This window comes from Lagenorhynchus albirostris, chromosome 2, assembly GCF_949774975.1.
Source record: "Lagenorhynchus albirostris chromosome 2, mLagAlb1.1, whole genome shotgun sequence".
Taxonomy (NCBI): Eukaryota; Metazoa; Chordata; class Mammalia; order Artiodactyla; family Delphinidae; genus Lagenorhynchus; species Lagenorhynchus albirostris.
In genome coordinates this window covers 179,094,554-179,113,897 of record NC_083096.1, presented here as the reverse complement: position 1 = coordinate 179,113,897, position 19,344 = coordinate 179,094,554, and the positions used below count along the sequence as shown (strand labels likewise).

The 19,344-nt window shown below is 50.4% G+C and overlaps 1 pseudogene; it reads right to left on the bottom strand.

Annotated features, from left to right (window-relative positions):
* Positions 1-588: 588 nt before the first annotated feature.
* The window catches only part of LOC132515622 (developmental pluripotency-associated protein 2-like), a 48,508-nt pseudogene continuing 29,752 nt past the window's right edge, over positions 589-19,344 (bottom strand).

The following is a 19,344-nucleotide window of genomic DNA, read 5'->3' as shown; positions in this document are numbered from 1 at the left end:
TTTTTTTAATTGAGGTAAAATTAGTATATAACATTATGTTACAGATGTACAACAGCGTAATTCGAAATTTGTGTACACTACAAAATAATAGACCATAGTAAGTCTCGTTACCATTATTACCATACAATCACGCCCCTTTGCCGATTTCACCCACCCTTCCCCCTTCCCCTCTGGTAACCTTTTATTTTGTATTAAGACATGGACCATCTATGTTCCTTTTTTTCTTTTTTTTTTTTTGCGGTACGAGGGCCTCTCACTGTCGTGGCCTCTCCCGTTGCGGAGCACAGGCTCCGGACATGCAGGCTCAGCGGCCACGGCTCACGGGCCCAGCCGCTCTGCGGCATGTGGGATCTTCCCGGACCGGGGCACGAACCCGTGTCCCCTACCTCGGCAGGCGGACTCTCAACCACTGCGCCACCAGGGAAGCCCCCCTTTTTTTCTTTAACTTCCTTTTTTTTTTTTTTTGGCTGTGCAGTGAAAGCACCGAGTCATAACCACTGGACCACCGGGGAATTCCCGACAGGGACCATCTAAAAGCAATGATGCTGGTGTGTCCAAACCAAGTTTCTTCCTCTTCCCCATTGCAATTTATCTTTTCTTAATTTTCTTATTCCTCATAGCACATTCAGGGTATAACATATTATCTTCTAGGTCTGGGGATGGGAAAGTGCAGGCAGGGAACATAAAGAGAGAGATCATCCCCCAGGGAGTGTCAGGCACCCAGGCCTGACCTGCACGGAACTGCAGGCGAACCCAACCTTCTGTGTCTGCCAAGAGCAGTCTGCCAGGGACCACACACCACTGGACAGCTGAGGCTTGCGGCAGAAGGGACTCAACGGAGGTGGGAAGGGCCTGTGAATTCACAGCCTCAGGCTGAACGTTCTTGCAGCAATTCTTGACCATGCTGCCAATATGGCTTCCTGAGCTGAAGTTATCACTCCACCCACAGTAGTCCTTTCCTGCTCTCCCTCATCCTACTTTTCCGAACACTTGTTCTGTTGGTCACCATCTCGCGTTTCCTTGAACGTGACTGCAATCTGGACTCCTGTGATGATTGAGGAATATACTGATCCTTTTTGGGATAAGCATGTTTCTGGAGTCTCAGATAAACCCCTATTTTCTGGCCATCGGTACAGTTCCATAAGGCGTCCCAACTCACTTTATTAATTGGAGGCATCATGGTCGGCAAGAGGTAAACTGGTTTACTACAACTAGATTTGGGGCAAGCCTTGAACCCTTCGCTTATTTCAGGAGGATGAGCTTGATCATCTGTATTCAGTGGCTCCACACTGACTTCTTTTTTTATATTTTTGTTTATTTATTTATTTTGGCTGTGCCGGGTCTTAGTTGTGGCACGCGGGATCTTCGTTGTGGCCCGCGGGATCATTTAGTTGCGGCATGCAGACTTCTTAGTTGCGACACGCGGACTTCTTCTTAGTTGCGGCGTGCGTGCGGGATCTAGTTCCCTGACCAGGGATTGAACCCGGGCCCCCTGCATTGGGAGCGTGGAGTCTTACCCACTGGTCCACCAGGGAGGTCCCTCCAGGCTGACTTGTGAAGTTGAAGAAACACCTGGTTCCCTTTGACGGTCTTCAACAATTCCCTCATTAACTGGAACCAATGTAAGAGTCACATTTTCTTCATCTAATGCCTCTCGAAAGAAATTCTTCTCGTAATTTGGGTATGCCATTTTTCTGGGGTTTTTAAACAATTTTTTGTTGAGGTGGGATTCACATAACATAAAATGAACCACTATAAAGTGAACAACTCAGTGGCATTTAGTACATTCACAGTGCTGGGCAAACACCACCTCTATTTGGTTCCAAAACATTTTTATCACATCAAAAGGAAACGCCCTGCACATTAAACCACCATCACTCCCGTTACCCCTCCTCCCAGCCCCTGGCAACCACCAATCTGCCTTCTGTCTCTGGATTTACCTGTTCTGGACGTTTCATATAAATGGAGTCATACAACAAGAAACTAGACATCTGTTGTTCGTAGCTGCCCAGTGCTCCATTTCCCCCTCTTCTGATCGCAGCGACCATATTTCACTTTGGAGAAGCCACCCCACGGCTCCCCTAAGTCCACTTGGCTGCCCACCCGCTGCGTGCAGGGGCGGGCGCATGACTCAAACCTGGCAAATCAGTCAGCGTGATTGGTTCAGGGATGGGCTTGTGACTCGATCTCCCCCAATGAGAGCAGCCACAGGACTTCTGGAGCAAGCGGCTTCTCTGCTTGGCTCACTGAATCAGCAGAATGGGAGACTGAAGCTGCCGGCAGCCACCTTTGTCACTGTGGAAGGAGTGCCCACCTGGGAAAGAAACGCACCTGAAGGAAAGCAGAGACAAAGCACTGAATCCGCGCAAAGGGCTCGTGTGTCCGAAGCAACGAAAGCCAAACTGAGGGTGGGCGTTTGCAACAAAGCAAGGATTTTGTTGCAGGGTGCCAAGCAAGGGAACGGGAGACAAGTCTCAGATCCACTCCAACTTGGTCTCTGAGTTAGGGATTTCTAAAGGCGAAGAACAAAGGAGCTGGGGTTAATCATCTTAATCAGCTGTGGTCTATGTGTCTTTGAACCTGTGGTCTGTGAACCGGGGGCATCTGTGTCAACATAGTCTGTACAGGTCATCTTGACCTGGAAGATATCCCAGAACATCACATAAATGGCGATGCTTATTGGAAAGCTGCGGCTCAAGGCCCATGACCTTCGCTACTCCTTATTAATTAGGCAAACATGTGATCGAACAGGTATGGCCTAGGACAGAGAGGAATAAGAAGACCAAGAACAGAAACCTGGGTGTTATTTTAATTATAAATTAGTCATTATAATGACTAATAAATTTTAATTATAAATTATTTTAATTATACATTAGTCGGTTTCAGCAGGAGGCTGGTTCTTGTCCACATTGTCTGAGCACCTGGATCCAACTCTGCCTGAAGGTAGCACTATCCTCAAAACATTTCACTTTTGAAAGTCGATCGCATCCTGTTGTGATCAAGCTGATTGGAACTGGGTTTCTGTAATACGCAACTAAAAGGGACCCAAACCTGCCTTTGCATACTCCCATCTTTTATGAAATAAAATGCAACTCCTTAGCGAGGAACATACAGTCTTCCTGATGCAGCCCTGTCTCCTTCTTCCTTCATCCCTTGTAACACCCCCTCCTCATTTAATATGCCAGCCACACAGTTCATACACACACACACACATACACACACACACACACACACACACACACACACAATGCTTTTCCTGCCTTAGGGTCTCTGCTCTTTCTGTCTCCTCTGTCCAGAATGCTCTCATCACCCCCACCCGACTCCCAAACACTTACTCATCCCTTATCACTTGATTCAGGCATGATCTCCTCCAAAAAGCCTTCCCTGACTCAGTGTCCCACCTCTCCTCCAGCAGAAAGGCGTGTCCCCCGGGCTCCACACAGCCCTGAGTTGTGGTTCAGTCACAGATCTTGCCCACACATTGTTGTTCATTATCTGCCCAAGTCTGGTCTCCACCCCGCCCCCCCCCCCCCGCCCAAACAGGGATCCTCCAGGGCCAAGTGTGTGCCTGACTCTGCTGACAGTACAGTGCTTGGGCCACAGTGAGGTTGAACTGCTTTATTTTTTTTTCCTTTATTTTTTTGGCTGCATCGGGTGTTAGTTGCGGCACGTGGGGTCTTCGCTGAGGCCTGCAGGATCTTTCGACCCGGTGGTGCGGGCTCTTCGTTGCCCTGAGGCATGTGGGATCTTAGTTTCCCGACCAGGGATCCAACCCGCATCCCCTGCATTGGAAGGCGGATTCTTTACTACTGGGCCACCAGGGAGGTCCCTGAACTGCTTTCAAAGAAAGCTTATTTCCCAAGTTTTTCCCCAAGATTTAAATTTATGCTTTCATCCAGGCAAGCTTTCATCCAGGCAAGCGTCTGCTCTGTTCTGTCCTGTACTTAAGGATGCAACGTCTAAATAGAGACACAGACAGAGAAAACAAATGTATGGATGCCAAGGGGGAAGGGAGGGTGAGGTGGGAGGAGCTGGGAGATTGGGATTGACACTATACACTATTAATACTATGTATAAAATAGAGAACTGATGGGAACATACCGTATAACACAGGGCACTCTACTTAATGCACTGTGGTGTCCTAAATGGGAGGGAAACCCAAAAGGGAGGGGATATATGTATATGTGTGGCTGATTCATTTTGCTGTGCAGTAGACGCTAACACAACATTGGAAAGCAACTATACTGCAATAAAAATTAATTAATAAGAAAATAAAAATTCAGATTCTGAAAATCAAAAAAAAAAAAAAGGATGCGACGTCTGATATTTCAGTGGTTGGTCTTTGTTTGGGCTGAGACTGGACTCTGGAGCCGTCCTCTCCCTGGAGCCGCACCACCCCCGCCCCTGGTTGGGGGAAGGCGAGAATGCGGAGAGATGGGACCCGCTCACAGGGAGGCCTGACTCCTACTGTTGAGGCCGGGGGAGCACGGAGATCTCTCCCCCAGCCTGGGATGATCCAGATCAGGCCCTTCGATGCCACCCAAAGCCTGTCTAAGGCGTTTCGTAGCGGCCACAAGCATGTCTTTAAATGTGAGAGCCCAGAGGCTGTCAGAGGGGGTCACCTGTCGTCCCCCCTTCCTCACCGATGACTGATCTGCAGACCGGCCGAGGCAATCATGTCAGGCCTCTGCCTGCCTCGGGCTAGCTGGCTCCATGCACTTAAATGCAATGTCTGAGCCTCCGTGAGCAGAGAGGGGCGTCGGGAGGTGACAGTGGCAGGGTGGGGCTAGGAGCCTGCCAGGCACGCCTTTCCTTGTTTCTGGGTGTCCCAGAAGGGACCCCCCCCTCTGGATGCCGCTTAAGGTGTGAACAGGTGGGGTGGGGCTGAGCTGGGTACCAGGGACATTGGGAACTGGCTATCCTGAGTCAAAGGATGAAGATGCCTCAATAATAGGCAACTTTAGCTGGTTCGCAGTGGTTTCCTTCCCCCACCAGTCCCTCCAGTTACTTGTCAGGGAGTAAAAGTTGCCTCTCTGGGGCTTCCCTGGTGGCGCAGTGGTTGAGAATCTGCCTGCCAATGTAGGGGACACGGGTTCAAGCCCTGGTCTGGGAGGATCCTACGTGCCGCAGAGCAACTAGGCCCGTGAGCCAGAACTACTGAGCCTGCGTGTCTGGAGCCTGTGCTCCGCAACAAGAAAGGCCGCGATAGTGAGAGGCCCACGCACCGCGATGAAGAGTGGCCCCCGCTTGCCACAACTAGAGAAAGCCCTCGCACAGAAACTAAGACCCAACACAGCATAAATAAATAAATAAATAAATTTAAAATGCACAGTATTCCAAATAGTATAAAAATAAAATTATTTTAAAAAAATAAAAGGAAGTCTATATATTTGTAGAAATGACATTAAAAAAAAAATGTCTCTCTGGACACTTCGTGCCTCCTACAACTGCTAGTCTAACTTCCCTGGACCAACTGCATACCTGGGCCCTAGAATTCTAATGACCCGGCCCATCCTAGGACTCACTCAGGGAGAATGGGTCCCACTGTTCTGGCAGGTATTGGGGAACCCACTCTTGGCTTCTCTCCTGCGGTCAGCAGGTCAGGACCGGGCACACTGGAAGCCTCATCCTCTGAGAAGCCAAGCCACTCACCAGATAGCTGCCTGCATTTGGAACACCTGCATGGCCCTTGTACTCCCCTCCAGGGTCACTCAGTGACCCTACAAGCTCCCAGCCAGACCCAGCTGCCCCGGCGGATGAGCACAGGACCCAGCTGCCCCGGGAGTCAAAGGTTGCTTCTTAAGGATTCATTTTTCCAGGACAGTCTATTCATGTGGGAGAAGAGGGATGTTTCATTCACTTATTCATTTATTAAACCTTCATCCAGAGCCACTATGAACCAGATGCTGTGCTAGGTAGTGTGTGGGGTGCAGTGCCCACCCTGGACCCAATAACAGTAATATGAGTTAAAAATAGCTGAGTGCCCAGGAAACCCCTGGCAGTCCAGTGGTTAGGACTCTACAATTTCACTGCCAAGGGCCCGGGTTCAACCTCTGGTAGGGGAACTAACATCCCGCAAGACGTGCAGCATGCCAAAACACATTTGCTAAGTGCCGGAAGAGCACAGTGACAGAGTGCTCTGGGACCTGGGAGAGAACGAGAGAGCAGGGGTCCCTCCGAGGCTCTCGCCCTCCCTGATTTAGTTTATGTGACAAGAACTTACAGAGCCTTCGGTGCCAGGCGTTGTTCTAAGGACAAACACTAGGCCCTTTCATTCTCCTAAGAGCTTTGTGGGGTCGGTATTATTATAACCATATTTTATGGAAGCTGGGGGGCACAAGGCACAGAGAGGTTGAGTTGCCCAAAGTCACACAGCTGCTAAGTGGCAGAGTGCTCTTTGTACCCCAGCAGTCTGGCTGTGGCCCTGCTCTTACCAGCCCACCAGGATCTAAATGACTCTGAGGTCAGAGGTCAGCCGAGCTGAGGGCTCCACGCAGGGCTGTAGGGCTCTCAGGCAGGATAGCTCTGTCTCTGTCCACCAGCCATCAGGGGTGGACTCCAGGAGCCACATGGGTCCGTGCAGTGCAGAGCAGGAGGTGGCCTCCCACCCCTCAGAACAAGGTTTTACACCCCCATTCAACTTGAATGAACTGTTTGTTTTTGAAGGAAAAGCAACACAATGAAACCTGACACTGGGTAAAGGGCCTCTCCTTCTACCAGTGAGGGGGGATGGGCTCCGAGAGGGAGCTCCGGGACCCATGCGGTCCCTTCCGCCTGGACCGCTGACCACCACGTGAATGCCAGCCAGAGAGAACATTCTGAGGCCCCGGCGGCCTCATCACCTCTCCCAGGGGTTTGGGAGGGAGTCTGAGAGGGCGGCCCGGCTAGGAGCTCGCAGCCTCCCTCGTGAGAGCTGACTGTCTCCTGGGAAAATGGACAGGTGAAATTCTAGAAGCAGGAGTGGATCATGTTCCAAATGGTCTCTGCTCTCAGAAAGGGGCACCTTCTGGATTGGGACAGCCTCACCCAGATGGAAACTCCACCAGGGCCCGACTTCTGTCTTCTTCACCACGTCTGTCATCCCAAAGCCCCACAATCGTCCTGTAAAGGACAAGACAACCCGCTGTTTAAGTCCACAGGTCCCGCCACCCGGATGAGACCATCACTCTGCCACAGCTGCTTTGCCTTGTTCAGTACATAAGGACGGGCTTGGCTTGTCCCAGTAAAACTTTATTTACGAACACTGACATTTGAACTTCATGTTATTTTCACGTGTCATGAAATAGCATTCTTCTTTTGCTTTTTTTCCCTCCTAAGCGTTTAAAAAGGTGAAAACCACCGTTAGTCTTCAGACTGTCCAAAAGCAGGTTGTGGCTGGATTTGGCCAACGACCCCTGACATGGTGGCTGCACAACGTTTGGGATCAAACGCAAGCACGAGGCTTCTCACGCTCCGCCAGTTAGGGCCCCTGGAACCCCGCGGGCCCCACATAACATCTGCGGTTCTCAGTTCACACCTCTCTTGTGGGCTCTTCTGGATCATTCTTCCTCCCTTTCCTACGCTTGATTTTTTTTTTTTTTTTTTTGCGGTACGCGGGCGTCTCACTCTTGTGACCTCTCCCGTTGCGGAGCACAGGCTCCGGACGCGCAGGCTCAGCGGCCATGGCTCACGGGCCCAGCCGCTCCGCGGCACGTGGGATCCTCCCGGACCGGGGCACGAACCCGCGTCCCCTGCATCGGCAGGCGGACTCTCAACCACTGCGCCACCAGGGAAGCCCCGCTTGATTGTTTTCAAGGCCCAGTTCAAGCATTCCACTTCTGGGAAGCCTCTCTCAATACACAGTCGGGTTTAGATGCCCTTCTCTTTATTGCTTGAGCCGCAAAACTGGGCCCCGGTGCGGTTGATGCCAAGTCTGAGGACAGCGGTTTGCTCCTTGGCCTCAGGCATCAGCCTGGAAGCTCCTAAGTGCAGAGCCTGGGCTTTCCATCCCCATCCCAGGGCCTCCACGGGGCTTGGAACATGGTAGGTGCTCAATAAAGGCTTGTAGGAAAAATTCAGCCTTCCTCTTCCCCTTCCCCTTGTCCTTCCCCCTCCCCCTCCCCCTCCCCCTCCCCTCCTAGTCCCTAAGGTTGTTGGTCCCCAGGGCCCAGGCCTGGGCTCTTCTTTTCTCCATCCACCCTCACACCTTCTGTGAGCTCACCCCACGTCGGGGCTTTAAGGCCATCAGCTTCCCACTCATATCTCCAGGTGGATATGGGGCAGGCATCTCGAGGTTTCCATGCCCCACACCTGCTCCTCTCACGGGCTTCCCCATCTCAGGTGCCATGCCCCCAAACCCTGGGGTCGCTCCTGAGCCCTCTCTTCCTCTCACAGCCCCTTCACTGCTCCTGCTGGCCCCAGCCACTGGCCTCTCACCTGGATGGAGGCAAAGCCTCTTAACTGGTCTCCTCTCTCCCTGGTCTCTGCTTGACCCCCCTTCACACAGCAGCCAGAGGGACCCTGTGACAGCATAAGCTCTCAGGCAAGTCACGCCTCTGCTCAGAGCCCTCCTGTGGCGCCCATCTCCATGGACGAGTACATGATCTTAAGAGGGGTCTGTCTGCCAGGCACCACTGAAGCGCCTCACTCATTGCCCCTCAGGAGAGCCCTGAGGTAGGGCCTGAGAAACAAAGGCCCAGGGAGGTTAAGTAGCTTGCCCAAGGCCACACAGCTATAGCCATGATAGAACTCAAATTCCTGACACTGGCCTTCCTGATCACACTCTCTGAGGTCAGCTGCTCCACCAGAAAGGGAGCACCTTTGTCCCAGGTACCCTAGTCCCCTCCTTCTTTCTTTCTTGTAAATATTATTTTTCAATAAGTACTACATGTGTATGGCCTCGAATTTAAAATGTATACAAGGGGGGGCTTCCCTGGCGGTCCAGTGGTTAGGACTCAGCCCTTTCACTGCTGGGGCCCGGGTTCGATCCCTGGTCGGGGAACTAAGATCCCGCAAGTCATGTGGTGTGGCCAAAAAATAATAAATATATTTTTAAAAAAATTTTAAGGTACACAAGGGGAATACAGTAAATCTCTCTCCAACCCCTGTCCACCCACAGCCACCCACTTCTCCCAGAGGCAACCTTCTGGAGTTCAGCGAAGCACCACCCTCGTAGGTGTCACGGGCATGGAGTCATGCGCCGTGGTCTCCGCGTTATACGTGCAAGGTCTGGGAGCTCTGGCTGCCTCTGATCAAGTCACTTGCTCCTTGCGGGCCTCAATTTCCTCATCAGCGAATCGGGGGACCAGAGAAGATGATGCAAATACTTCTGCCACTCTGAAGGTCACCTTCAAGTAGTAACAATGATAAAGGAGGTAATAGGCATGCAAGTGCCTTGTCAGCCGGAAACGTGGAGGCATCATGACCCCGTGGGCAGAGGAGCCATAGAAATCAGAGACTGGCCTGGGAGCGACCAGCCCAGTGTGTGCTCGGCTCAGACCTGAGGCCGGAAGGGCATTGCTTGCTTACCCCGGGGTTCCAACAGCATCCCCTTCATCTGGTCCTCCATCCATCCTTCGCTCCCCGTGTGGATAGAGATGCTCTCCAGCCGGCTCACGTATCTGCTTCTCTTTGCTAAGCTCTCTTCTAGGCCTGTGTTCACAGGCCAGAGCCCTGTCCACCGCCCTGAAGACCTGGGCTGCAAACCCACACGGCATTTCCAAACTTGTGAAAGAGACAAGGGACCTGGAGATGAAACATCTGAGTTGGGGAGGAGGTGGCCACTTCCAACAGAGCAGCTTCTAAGACTTTAATCTTGTCAAATGTTAGCTGTATCAAGCCCTGGAGCATGTCTACGGCCCTTGGGATCCTATTATTCTCCTAAACAGGCTCTTTGCCCAGAAATCATCTTGATCCACAGCCTATCACTTTCTTTTCATAATATCACACCCTTACTCCTACTTACATCCTCCCAGACTTTCCCAACCTCTCCTTCCATCTGGGACCCTTCACATCTGCCAGATGAGGCCGTGTCTCCCCAAAATCTGTGCTACGGCCAAGCTGTCGTTTCATCTTTGCTCATAATCAGGCCCTCCAGCCTCTTCATCACTTTTATTGCCTTTTCTCCTCAAAATTCCCTCCAGGGTCGCCGGTGCACTCTCCATGTGAAGACCCAAAAGCAAATTCTCCCAATAAGAACCATCCTCTTATCTCCAAGGTGCTATTTTTGTGCAAGGACTTCTCATCAGCCTGACTGCAGACACGATTTTGGCTGGATCGAGCATATTTGCGATACTCGTGGTATCACATGCTCTGTCTGAGCGTGGGTTTTCTCCCCACTCCCAGCCTGCTTTCCTGCTCTCCCTGGATCCTCTTCATCAAGCTGTAAGAGGAAACTGCTCTGTGTTATGATCTGTTTCTGCCTAAAGCACTTTCAACCTGAGGAACAAAGCCGTGGGGCTCAGCAGGTAATCCTGGAGCCCTGGGCCCGCGCCAGCCGCCTCTGCTGGTCGTTCCTGCATCCCAGGGCCCCTGCAAATGTCCGTGGAGCATCTTCCATGTGGCAGGTAACGCCGGAGGGCTTGGCCACATTATCTTATTTCCTCTGAAGCAACAATCCTAGAGGGTTTCCATTATAGGGAGTGGACACTAGGGTTGGACGGGTTAAGTAACAAACTTGGCCATACAGTCGGGAAGCAGCCGGACTGGAATTTGAACCCAAGGCCTCACCTTTCCTGTGGAACCCGTAATGCCTCAATGGCTGTGGCCGATCAGCCGGGACACCGTGGAGCTGGTACTTCTGGTAAAGAGGGACTTGTTCGGGCTTCCCTCATGGCGCAGTGGTTGAGAGTCCGCCTGCCGATGCAGGGGACACGGGGTCGTGCCCCGGTCCGGGAAGATCCCACATGCCGCGGAGCGGCTGGGCCCGTGAGCCATGGCCGCTGAGCCTGCGCGTCCGGAGCCTGTGCTCCGCAACGGGAGGGGCCACAGCAGTGAGAGGCCCGCGTACCGCAAAAAAAAAAAAAAAGAGGGACTTGTTCTCCAGACACTGCTCTACCTCCAACAGTAAACAGCCAATGCGCTTCTGGTCTCTGATCCAAGCTGAGCAACAGATACTCCAATGCCTGCACTCGAGCATCTACTTCCCCAAGAACTGCATTGCACCGTCGGTCCTTGATGAGATGAGAATGCAGGAAACTCCAGATTCGGGGCCCAGAACTTTCCTGTACTTGAGCACTTGGTGTTTGGTTCTTCTAGGCAGGCCTGAACATTTACCCCTTTAATATTAAATACATGAAACAAACTTGGACACGAATGTTCACAGCAGCACTATTCACAAAAGGTGGAAACCACCCACGTGTCCGTAGACAGACGACTGGATGAACGCGGGGTGGCGCAGCCAGGCAATGGAATGTCACTCGGCCACGGGAAGGAACGAAACGCTGGTACACGCCACAGCCCGGGTGAACCTTGTAAACGTGCTCAGTGAAAGAAATCAGACACAAAGGGCCACATATTCTATGATTCCATTTTATTTATGTCCACAGGGAATTCCCTGGTGATCCAGTGGTTAGGACTCTGGGCTTCCATGGCAGGGGCCACAGGTTCAATCCCTGGTCGGGGAACTAAGATCCCGCAAGCCACGCGGCGTGGCCAAAAAAAAATTTTTTTAAGTTCTTTTTTTCATTAAAAAAGAAAAAAGAAAAGAAATGTCCAGAATAGGTAAATCTATAAAGACAGAAGGCAGACAAGTGATTTCCAGGGGCTGGAGGGAAGAAGGAACCGGAAGTGGCTGCCTAATGGGTGGGGGGCTCCTTCTGGGGAGGTGATAAAGGTCAGGAACTAAATAACGGTCATGGTTGCACAACACGGTGAACGTATTTAATGCCACTGAAGTATACACTTTAAAATGATTAAAATGGTACACTTCATGTCATGTGTATTTTACCACAATAAACGAAAATTAAATGGGGCTCCAGGCTGGCATTGCAGACCCCTCTTGGCAGACACGACAGCTCTACCATCCTTCACTGGGTAAAGTGGCTGGAAGGGAACCTGGCATGATCTCGTACTGCCCATTTGCCCATTCTGCCCTCCAAGATACGATGGAGGCCCACGCGTTTTCCTTACAGCAACGAAGCGGAATTAGCCTCGGGGGGTCTTGTCATTTGTAGACAGTATGATGGCCGAGATCTGCTTCAAAATAATACAGGATGGGGATATGCGGAGGAGTGAGTGGAGATGTAGGCAGAACAGGACTGGCCATGAGTTGACCATTGCAGATGCTGGCTGACAGGTGCGTAGAGATGTATTATGATGTTCTGTCCACTTCTGCATATGCTCACCATTTTCCATAATAAAAAAATGAAAGTGGTACTTTTTAAGCTTTGGCAGAAATTTTTGAAAACATAGGAAAGTTTATGGACTGCAGCAGTCATCTAGAATACCACCACCTGGAGACCATCCCTGGTGGTGTCTTCGTTCCATCCTCTCCGGGTCTTTTCCACACGCACGTGCAAATCATGCTCTAAGTTCTATGCTTTATCACTTTGGAAGCTTATCATCAGTGGTACCTGGCTTTGGCTACTAAGTCACTGGCATGCTGTGCTCAAAGTGATACCTGTAAGTGCTATGAAAAGCAGAGCAAGGAAAGGATTTTGGAAGTGCTCGGGGTGGAAGGAGGGGGTGGGCTGCCTTTTTAAACAGAGTGGTCAGGGTGGGCCTCCTGGAGAAGGTGGCTTTTCTCAGGACTCGAGGTGAGACAGCTGGCCATGGGTTCATTTGGGGGTGTTCCCAGCAGAGAGGTCAGCCAGAGCAAACACCCCAAGGCCAGCAAGTGCCTGGCCAATTGGAGGCACCATGAGAAGGGGGGGAGCAGGGACTAGGCCATGAGGTCAAAGAGATGAGGAGGGTGTATTTGTTTTCTGATGCTGCTGTAGCAAATCATCACAAACTTAGTGGCTTAACACATCAGTAATTTATTTTCCTGTGGTGCCCTGAGGTCAGAAGTCCAAAACAAGTCCTATGGGGTAAAATCAAAGTGTGGGGAGGGTTGGTTCCCGCAGGAGGCTCCCGGGCAGTCTGTTCCTGCATCTTCCAGCTTCCAGAGGCCGCCTGCATTCCCTGGCTCATGGCCCCTCCACTTCTGCCTCTGTGGTCACAGAGGCTTCTCCTCTTCTGGGGTCAAATCTCCCTCTGCTTCCGTCTTATAAGGACACTTGAAACCATACTTAGGGCCCACCCAGATAATCCAGGATGATCTCCTCCTCTCAAGATCCTTCACTTGATCACATCATCAATAGACCCTTTTCCCAGGTAAGGTGACATATTCACCGGTCCCAGGGGATAGGACATGGCCATCTTTTGGGGCGCTGTTATTTGGCCCACACAAGGGGTCTGATCAAAGAGGGTCCTGTGAACCTTGTACAAACTTCAGCTTTTTCTCTGAGTGAAATGGGGGCCGCAGGAGGTTTTGAGAAGAAACATGATCCGATTTATGGTTAAAAGGATCAATGGGGCTGCTGTGTTCAGAAGATTCTAGAAGGGCAAAAGGGAGACTCCATAGGGGGTTATTACAGCAATCGGGCGAGGGGAGATAGTGAGAACAGTCACATCCGGAACATCTTCTCATGTCACGTAGAACTGAAAGGATTTCCAGACAGGTTGGATGTTGAGTGTGAGAGAAAGAGCCAGGGATGACCCCGATGTCTTTGGACTGGGCAACTGGCAGGATGGAGTGCAGGTCACAGGGGTCAGGAGCCGGTTGGGGTGGGGAGGGAAGAAGTGGATTTGCAGAAGTTAGGTTTGAGCTTCCTGTTGGGCAACTCGGCAAGATGGAGAGGCAGGTGGATGGGGCAGTCTGGAGTCAGGGGACAGTTCGGGCTGGACTGATGGCTGGGAGGCACCTGGGGGTGACCAGAAGAGCAGGGGTCCAAGGGCTGGGTGTAGGGCACACCAGCATTGCCAGCTGGCAGAGGAGGAGGGACCAGCAGGGGGAACTGAGAAGCAGCCACCAGAGAAGCAGGAGAAAGCCAGGGGAGCATCACCCGTGACCCAAGAGCCATTTCAGGGGAACGGTGAGGGCAACAGCAGCCCGGAGCCTGAGACTGGGAACGTTCCAGATCTCGCTGTGCACCCCAGTTCTAGAAGGAAACCTCAGACCTTCTGCCCACCTGGGTGAAAGATGGCCCCCCAGGTCCAGTCTTTTTTTTCTCTCACCATTTTAACCATTCTAAAGTGTGTAATTCACTGGTTTTGAGCCTATTCACAATGTTGCACAACCGTCACCACTATCTGACATTTTCATCACCCCAAAAAGAAACCCCACCCCCATGGGCAGTCACTTCTACTCCCCCTCCCCCAACCCAGGCAACCACTAATCTACTTTCTGTCTCTGTGAGTTTGCTTATTCAGGTCATTTCCTATCAGTGGAATCATACAACACGTGGCCTTTTGTGTCTGGCTTCTTTCACTGAGCATCGTGTTTTCAGGGTTCACTCATGGATCAGCACTTCACTGCTTTTTATGGCTGAATAGTATTCAGGACGGCTATACTACCTTGTATGTTGTTGATAGACATTTGGGTTGCCTCCACTTTTTGGCTATTGTGCATAATGCTTCTATGAACATCTGTGTACGGTTCTTTGTACAGACCTATGTTTTCAATTCTCTTGGGTGTAAACCTAGTCTTGGAATTGCTGGGTCTTGTGGTGACTTTAAGTTTTTGAGGAACTACCGGCTCATTTTCCACAGGGGCTGCACCGTTGTACGATCCCCCAACCATGTATGAGGGCAGTCAGAGTCTTTTTGAACTGTAACTGCTCATCACCCTGCTCTAATTCTTTGTGTGTGCACACATGTGTGTATGGGGTGGGTGTGATCCAGTGGACCCCAACCTCTTTAGACTCTAATTTTAGAGAAGCCAGTTTTATCGACCAGTCTAGAGAGTATCATGGCAACCTGCAGCTTCCGTGTTCTGGACCAAGCTCGCTGAGGGAGGGGCAGGAGGCCCCTGGGGTGTCCCGTGATGCTCTCATTTCCAGGGTGGGAGAGAAAAAAGCCTCCTCGTTCATCAAAACCACAAGGGGATGTCCAGCGTAGAGAAATCTACAGACGGAAAGTAGATTGATGGTGACTTAGGGCTGGGGACAGGGGATGGGAAGATAGTCGGGGGATAACTAAACCATATATGGTTTCCTTTTAAAGTGATTTAAAAAAGAACTAACACTGTAGGAGGTGATAGTTTCACATATCTTTGAATATACTAAAAAAGACTGCATTGTACACTTTAAGTGGGCGATCCGTATGATATGTAAATTATATCCCCCAAAACAATTGTGTAAAAAAAACCCACAAGGGAGACTGGAGAAACTCTGGGACAGAAGCCAACAAAATAAAGTTCTCTGAAGAAAGCAGCAGGAAAGCCCAGTTTTCATCTACAAGTTTTCAGCAACATTCCTGCACTCTCGGTCCTCGCCTTGCCTTCATGCACATCTCTTAGGTTTGTGCCCAAACTTTCCCCCACGGAGGAGTCAAATCTCAGCACATCTCACAGGAGGTGGAGAAAAGAGCCAGGAGGACCTGTCCAGCCCCTCTGCTCTGGGTCAATTCATGTGGTCTCAGCCGCCCCCTGGTGGACACTATGGACTGAGCCTTAGAGAGGGGCATACGGAGGGAGCTGGCGGCTGGACCAGTCTGAATAGCCTGGCCCACAGGGGTACCTCTTGGTGTCTGAGTCCCTTTGCACCCAAAGAAGGTCAGTTCTAGCCCCTGTGTGACCCTTTTAAAAAAATTTAAATCCTTTTTATTATGGGCGTTTATTATAGAGAATTGCAAACATTTTTAAAATAAAGAAATAGTCCAACGAACCCGTACGTAGCCACAACTCTGCTTCAACAATTACCAACGTGTGGCCAGTCTCATCCTCATTTTGTCTTGACCTCCGTCCACTCCCTCCAACTGTATTATTTTAAACCAAATCCCAGAGAGCCTAATATTCCATCTGTAAATATTTCTGAATGCATGAAAGATAAACTCTTTTTAATCTCATCACAATACTATCACACCTAAAAAAAAATCTTCAACATAATTAAATTACTAGTGTCCTATTATCAATAGTCTCCTCGATGCCAAAAATATTCGTTTTTTTTTTTTTAAACAGACTGAATCAGGATCCACTAAGTTTGGTTGGTCTGACATTTAAATTTCTTTTAGATAAAAATGTTATAGGCTCCCTGTTCATCTTGCCTCTTATTTGTTGAAGAAAACTGCTCTTCTATTTTTTCCAGCTTTATTGAGGCATAATTGACAAAAAATTATATACGTTAAATGTACAACAAAAAGATTTGATATACGTATAGGTTGTGAAATGATTACCATAATCAAGCTAATTAACACATCCATCACTTCACATAGTTATGTGGGGGGGGGTGAGTGGTGGTGGTGAGACCACTTAAGACCTACTCTCTCATTGTTTTTCTATTTTTGTTTGTTTGTTTGTTTGTTTGTCTTGCGGTATGCGGGCCTCTCACTGTTGCGGCCTCTCCCGTTGCGGAGCACAGGCTCCGGACGCGCAGGCTCAGCGGCCATGGCTCACGGGCCCAGCCGCTCCGCGGCATGTGGGATCTCCCCGGACCGGGGCACGAACCCGTGTCCCCTGCATCGGCAGGCGGACTCTCAACCACTGCGCCACCAGGGAAGCCCAGTGTTTTTCTATTTTAACACATAATTTAGATTTGCAAGTGGCCTGGGATTGCAGCCGTGTTCACAAACAGAGGGAATGGCCGCATGCCGACCGTGGTTGTGGTTGGAGCTACAGTTTTATTTGCTTTTCTGTCCCAGTTTTCCCAGCTCTCTGTAGCTCTATTACTTTTATCATAGAAAAACGATTTTTAAGACAGAAAATACACCTGATACTCTGTCAGAGAAAACTGACAGATACCACACAATTGATGTCTTTCAAATGACCAGAACCTAAAATTTGTCCAAGTCCTTCTGAGATTTCCAAGCCTGTGAAGGAGGCGGTGAGAAATACAAGGATCTCTGAGATCCTGAGTCCAGGTCTGGGCAGGTGAGGCCGCTCGGTTCCCAGGCTGGCCCCAGTCTACACAGGGAGTCCTGGACCTCTCTCTCTTAGCTGCCCCTCTTCCCTGAGCCCGGAGGCCCTCCTCTGTTCTCCTTCCAGAACAGTCTGCCATCCTCCAGCTCTGGTGGCCCTGTCACACAGCCTGTTTGCTGGCAGCACTCTGATATCCAAGGCAACATCAGTGATTTTAAATATTGTGACCGATTCAGATGTCACTTTGGGCCAACTTGGCCCTTTGCAATTTAGATAAACATGGCTCAGATGTCCTGATTTCACAACCGGCTCAGGTCCAGACCAAAACCCCAAATGGACACACGACACACAGTGTTCTCCCCTCCTCCCCCCGTGGTTCCCACTGTGCTCTCCCAGCAGTGGCGGCGGTTGGGGGACCTCCATTCAGCTTCTGGTCAGCAGACCTGTGCCCCTTGCCAGTTTCCTCCAGAATCCAATCACACTTAGGATGTCCTGGGATGGGTACCTTTACTAAGATACTAATGGCCAGGTGGGTGGGGCTCCAGGGCTCCCTCATCAGAGGGCTTGAGGGTGACTCTTTAGCTGGGCTAGAGCTGAGGGCACATTGACATGAAAGTTGCCATCAGTCAACTGAGGACAGCACCAGAAAATAATCCAGAAAGATGTTATTAATAAATACTTTTCCGGGACTTCCCTGGTGGCACAGTGGTTAAGAATCCGCCTGCTGATGCAGGGGACACATGTTCGAGCCCTGGTCCGGGAAGATCCCACATGCCGCGGAGCAACTAAGCCCATGTGCCACAACTACTGAGCCTGTGCTCTAGAGCTCACAAGCCACAACTACTGAAGCCTACGCACCTAGAGCCCGTGCTCCGCAACAAGAGAAGCCACCACAATGAGAAGCCCGCGCACCGCAACGAAGAGCAGCCCCCGCTCACCACAACTAGAGAAAGCCCGCGCGCAGCAACAAAGACCCAACACAGTCAAAAATAAATAAATTTAATATAAAAAATAATAACATTTAAAATTTATTTATTTATTTTTTATCTATTTTTTTACATCTTTATTGGAGTATAATTGCTTTACAATGGTGTGTTAGTTTCTGCTTTATAACAAAGTGAATCAGATATACATATGTTCCCATATCTCTTTCCTCTTGCATCTCCCTCCCTCCCAGCCTCCTTATCCCACCCCTCTAGGTGGTCACAAAGCACCGAACTGATCTTCCTGTGCTATGCGGCTGCTTCCCACTAGCTATCTATTTTACGCTTGGTAGTGTATATATGTCCATGCCACTCCCTCACTTTGTCACAGCTTACCCTTCCCCCTCCCCATATCCTCAAGTCCATTCTCTAGTAGGTCTGTGTCTTTATTCCCGTTTTACCCCAAGGTTCTTCATGACATTTAAAAAAAAATTTTTTTTTAAATAAATGTTTAAATAAATAAATAAATACTTTTCCTTGGGCTTCCCTGGTGGCACAGTGGTTGAGAGTCTGCCTGACGATGCAGGGGACACGGGTTCGTGCCCCAGTCCGGGAAGATCCCACATGCCATGAAGCGGCTAGGCCTGTGAGCCATGGCCGCTGAGCCTGTGCGTCCGGAACCTGTGCTCCGCAATGGGAGAGGCCACAACAGTGAGAGGCCCGTGTACCGCAAAAAAAAAAAAAAAAAACTTTTCCTTACAAACACGTTACTAATAGGGTTTTTTAAAGTGGAATCTAGAATTTTCCCCTAATGACCAATCAATTACTTCACCAGTACATTATCATTTTCTCGTAATTTCTTCCTTCCATGAGTTAACCAGTAGTCCCATCAATCTATGAATTTGAAACACGTACTTTGCCAATTTTTTTATCCTTATTTGTGGTTGCTGGAGAAGATGGGAGTGGGTAAATCCCCTCCAAGTGCTGGCACTCAGCGTCCCTCAAAAACCAGGTGGCAGGGCCCTTCTCTGGACTTCCTGCCCCTTGAGGGAGGGTCCCAAAGGAGGACCTGTCTGTATACCCAGCCCTAGCAGTCCGCCTTAGTGGGGTGGGCTGTCCAGGGCTGGGGTGGGCTTTCCAGAGGGGAAGGGGTTGTCTCCTTCCACCTCTGCGGATGTGTCCTGGGAGAGCCCAAGGGGCATGGTGTAGGCGGAGATAGAGGACCAGCGTTAGGGTCTCCATCCAGGTTATGGTTATGGGTGTGTGAAAGGGTTTAGAGCAGAATCCTGCAAGCATCCCCCAGTCCTGTCCTGGGGATGGCGACCCCAGGACCCGAGAAGAGGAAGCTGGGAGAAAACTCAGCATGGCCACCTTTGGGGACCTCGA